The sequence below is a fragment of the Callospermophilus lateralis genome, unplaced genomic scaffold (genome assembly GCF_048772815.1).
Source record: "Callospermophilus lateralis isolate mCalLat2 unplaced genomic scaffold, mCalLat2.hap1 Scaffold_399, whole genome shotgun sequence".
Classification (NCBI taxonomy): domain Eukaryota; kingdom Metazoa; phylum Chordata; class Mammalia; order Rodentia; family Sciuridae; genus Callospermophilus; species Callospermophilus lateralis.
In genome coordinates this window covers 699,133-704,723 of record NW_027514353.1, presented here as the reverse complement: position 1 = coordinate 704,723, position 5,591 = coordinate 699,133, and positions in this window count along the sequence as shown.

Below are 5,591 nucleotides of genomic sequence, written 5' to 3'. Positions count from 1 at the left end.
TCTCCTCAGTTGCTTTGTGATGACATCAGATCTCTACCATGTTGGTATCCCATGCGAATGGCAGCATTTTGTTCCCTTTGCCGGGTGACCAAAGCAACGGGTGAGTCCTGACCGGCCCTCACAAGCCCCTTCTCAATCCTGTTGCCACTGCCTATGAAGGCTCGGAAGGTATTTACCTCCACAGTATTCAGCAAGACCTGGACCGCGAAGCAGTTTCCGCGGGTTCTTTAGCCCTGGGCCTGATCAGTTCCAGGAGCCAGAATTCGGCCACTCTGGGCTTGCTGTATGTTCTGATAGGAGCAGGACTGAGTAATTTGTCTGTGAGACACAGGCGAATGGCATCCTGAGATTACCTGTTCTATAGCTGAATGAGCTGCGATCAGTCGAAAACAGGAATGGTGACGTCAGCTCTCCAAGATGATGGCCCCTGGCTTTCTCTGTGGTCTGACCAGTGTGGAAAACTGAATTGGACCGCTTCCTTCCCCCGTCTCAAACCCAGAATTCAGCAATGAGCACAGTGATTTCACAGCTGGCAGGAGCCCACAGAATCCACACTGCTGAATATTTGTGTTGGTATCTCGTTGTTTCTCAGCATGTGCCGCAGACTCTAGCAGCAGGGCGATTTGCTGAATAAGCAGCATGACACTCCGTGCAGAGAAATCACTCACGTTTGAGCCCCGTCGCTGATCCTCGTGAGATGGAAATACTTCCACTAGGTTTTGGAGCACCCCAATTTTCCTGGAAATTCCTAAAAAGATAGGTTTTAGCCGTTCTAACTCGTCATTCTCCTGCACAGTGACGCTGTACATGGGGTTGATGCACTCGTTTCATCGCCATTATATGATCCCCTGAAGTAAGTTTTCAGTACTAGGAAACGAATCTGTTTTTCAGGTTGATGAATATTTCTGAGAATAAACTTGTGAAAAGTTGATTATAAATCCACATATATGAATATGAATGAATTTAGGGAGTGTATAATAAAACAAATAAATTTCATATTTTGAAAAATCTGGAGAGTGAATATATATATATATATATATATATATATATATATATATATATACACACACACACACACACACACACACACAAACATTAAAAAGTAGTATTAGGTATGCCAATTGAAATTCACCATGAAATATATATCATCCACAGATCCAAAAATAATCATTTTACTGAACATCGATTTATGATGTTCAACTAGAAAGCTGACCCATATGTTGAATTTTCAGTTCCAACAGCGTTTAGTAGGAGTGATCTCTTCTCACAATTTGTATCTGCCATGTCAGCCACCTCACAAAATGTACGTGTGATACCAGGTAGAATTCTATATGTGCATAAAAAAAATACATGTGCTGAGTAGGCTACAGAGAAAGGGAGACAATTATTCACATATTTGTTAACTTTTAAAACACTTGGAGAACTATTTCAATTAAAATTGGCTAGATTTATAACACCTACCATTTATCATACGAAAGGCAAGTCAAAGTATACACCATGCCTCCTGTGAACCTCTTGTATTTCTATTTTGTTTGGGTTATTTTTCTCCATCATATTAGGATTACAAGTAAAAGTCTAGAAGGGAATTTGTTAGTGTCAGGGATTCAGTATTTCAAATCGAAAATTGGAAAATGTATCCAATGTGTAAGCAAATATGTGCTACACAAAAATCTTCCCACTCTCATTCAGAACAATGCCTTGGCATTGCATTCTCCCCATGTAAGACACAATAAGAGGAGAAGAGTTAGAAAATCTGTGAATACATAAATGGAATGGAAAATGCTCAGGAGTTCACAAATTTGGAGGTGGTAGAGGAGTTTCCAAAAGTAAGGGACAGTGTAAACACTCCACAAACATGAAGCTCTGCCGGCATAACATGTGGAGAAACTGCCTCTGAGGTTGGGCACTTGAAATATATTTTGTTGTCAGGAGCATTAGCTTCCTTTGTAGTGAGACTATAAAAGCTGGGTCTGCATCTATGTGACATGGATGACATGGTTTCTTATTTTCCAATGAACATGAGGAAGCAGTGCTGAATTTTCTCTTTGTAGGTAAACTGTGGCCACTGGGGGCTAAGTGTCTCCCCATGTGGACTGTGAAGCCATTTGGTCATCCTCCACTTTTCGTGGTGTTTCTTGCTGTTGCACTGGGAGTTTGGCATTTGCTTCATGAAATAAAAGGAGTTCAACTGGGACACAGTGCTGTAGGGAGTTCTGTCAGTTGTGGTGGGTCGGGTTCTGTAGGAGAATGCACCAACCAGGCTTCTATCCCACATAGCTTGCCCCATTGACTATAGCAACCTGATTCTGAACATTGCCCTGAAACCTCTCAATATAACAAGATGCTTTTACATATAAGGGTCTACTGGCTGCAAAATGTCAGTCACAAGCTATTTGGAAGCCAATGGCAGATAAACATGGCCACACCAGAGATATTTTATCACACACCTGCCTACCATGGCTCTAGGAACACTACTCAGCAGGCTCCAACTTACTGGAATCTCTGTTACACACCATTTTCATGAAACCCAGTCAATAAAGGCAATGTCTTCTATACTCATGATCAGCAAGAGGACATCAAAAGGTTCTCCAGTGACACCTAGTCATTGGAATTTCAAAAATTTCATGGTTTTTATCTAGCCAACTTTCAAGGATGAAGTCGGAGCCACTGTGGGTTTCAATTCATTCATTAACCATTAAATGGTGAGGAAGCTCATTTCAATGAAAGCTCTGGAGAACACTCAGAGGCAAGGCTTCCCAAACGGTGGCCAAAAGGTCACATGAAGCCATGCCCATTGAGGTCTACAATGTGAGGTCCATGTGTCTTAAGACTCTCAACTATGGCTGCCAAGTCTTTCAGAAAAAAATTATGTGATATCCTGGCTGAGATCCCCTTGGCTCTGTGGAAAGCCACCTTGGGCCTAGATCTCACTTTTCAAGGGCGAATCTCATGCATGGCCTTCTAAAATCCCAACACAATTCATGGCAATACTTCTCTGAGGTCAGTTCCAGAACTCAGTCTCTATGTGGAATCTCACCAGAGCTCAAGCCCAGGTGGACACAGTCATCTCTTCCAACTGCCATACAAATGTCCACAATTAAAACCAAAACACCCCCACATGGCCCTCATCTTCTTCCATATAGACACTCATCATAACCTCCGGCTGGAGGTTTTCATAAGGTACACAGCCCACGTCCATGTCCAAAATAAGCTCCCTTGCACCTCATTTGCCTAAAATCAGGGTGGCCTGAACACCCTTCCTGTGAACCAGAAGTGATCAAATAGGCCTGCCGTTAATACTGCTCTGATCTCCAACTTGAGGCCTACTGACTGTGGGGTTTAGATTCTTTATTTAAATTCATTTTTTTGTTGTTGTTGTACTTTTACTTTTTAAAATGTTTTCATTTTTTTAATATTTTTATTTTATTATTATTATTATTTTTTTTTTAAATTTTAATTTTCATTTTTTAAATGATCATTATTTTTAATTTTTTTCTTTATTTATTTTCTATTTTTTTCTTTTGTCTTATTATTTCTTTTCAATTTTCTTATTCCCCCTTCCTTGAATTCTACCTGCCTACTCTCATTCTTTTTAGTGACTTCTTCCCTTTCCTTCTAAAATCTTTCCTCCCAAGCATCAAATTAATTTATAAGAGTAAGCAGTAACTCAGCAGTAAAACAGAGCAAGAAGTAACATGAGCAGCACAAAAAATCAAGGAAGAAAATAAGTACAAACAATGAAGGACAGCCTAAATATTCAGGAGGACCTATAGTCATCAGAAAAATGGTCATATAGAGAACTCAAGGAATACCTTAGACAGATGGAATGGAAACGTAAAGATAATACGAGACAGCAAATCCTAACCGTGAAAGAACACATTGAAAATGAATTACATAAACAGATAAAAGAAGAAGTTAAGTATTTTTATCAGGAGATAGAGATTATAAAAAAAATTAAACAACACTTCTAGAAATGAAGGAAACGATAAACCAAATTAAAAACTCAATTGAGAGTATCACTAACACTGTGGAGCAAGTAGTAGACAGAATGTCAGATAATGAAGACAAAATATATCATCTTGAAAAGAATCTAGCCAACACAGAAAGGCTGGTAAGAAATCATGAGTAAAACATCCAAGAGATATGGGATAACATTAAAAAACCAAATTTATGAGTCATCTGGATAGGTACACAGATTCAAACAAAGGAAATGAGTAAACTACTGAATGAAATAATTACAGAAAACTTTCCAGAAATAAAAAGGAAACGGATATAAAAATTGTACATGCTTACAGGACACCGAGCACAAAAAATCACAGTAGACCAACATCAAGACACATTTTTATGAAGATATCCAACATACAGAACAAAGAGAAAATATTAAAAGCTATAAGACAAAGGAGGCAGATCACATTCAGGGGCATACCAGTAAGGTTGAGAACGGATTTTTCATCACAGTTGCTGAAAGCGAAAAGATCCTGGAACAACGTATTTCAAACACTGAAAGACAATGGATGCCAACCAAGAATTCTGTATCCAGCAAAATTAAGCTGCAGGTATGACAATGAAATAAAAAATATTTCATGATAAACAAAAGCTAAAAGAATTTTCAGCCAGAAAACCAGCATTGCAAAGCATCTTGAGCAAAACAATACAAGAAGAAGAAATGAAAATCAACAACCAAAACCATCAGTGGGAAGTGCCTCAGTAATGACAGAGGGCGGGGAAAAAGCTAATCATGGAGAAACAAACTAAATTTAAAAAAAAAGATGAATAATCAAACATGGTGGCAGTACAAACCATATATCAATTGTAACTCTAAATATTAATGGCTTAAACTCTCCAATAAAGCGACATAGGCTTGTAACTTGGATTAAAAACGAATCCAACAATATGTTGCCTCCAGGAGACACATCTGAATGGAAAAGACATACACAGGCTAAAGGTCAAGTTTGGGAAAAAAATATACCATGCACACGGTCCTCATAAGCACGCAGGGGTGGCCATCCTCATATCGAATAAAATTGACTTCAAGACTAATTTAATCAAAAGGGATAAGAAAGGACATTATATACTGTTAAAAGGAACCATTCACCAATAATACATAAGAATTATCAATATTTATGCACCAAATAATGGTGCTGCGACATTCAAAAAACAAATTCTCCTCAAGTTTGAGAATGAAATAGACCCTAACACAATAATTATGGGTGACTTCAACACACCTATCTCACCATTGGACAGATCCTCCAAACAAAAGTTGAATAAAGAAACTATAGAACTCAATATCACAATCAATAACCTACACTTAACTGACATATATAGAATATATCAACCATCATCAAGTGGATATCCTTTTTTCTCAGTAGCACATGGATCCTTCTCAAAAATAGACCATATATTATGCCATAGGGCATCCCTCAGAAAATATAAAGGGGTGGAGATAATACCATGAATTTTTTCTGATCATAATGGAATGAAACTGGAAACCAATGATAAAAGAAGGAAGGAAAAATCCTACATCACAAGGAAAATGAAGAATATGTTACTGAATGATCAGTGGGTTACAGAAGACATAAAGGAGGAAATCA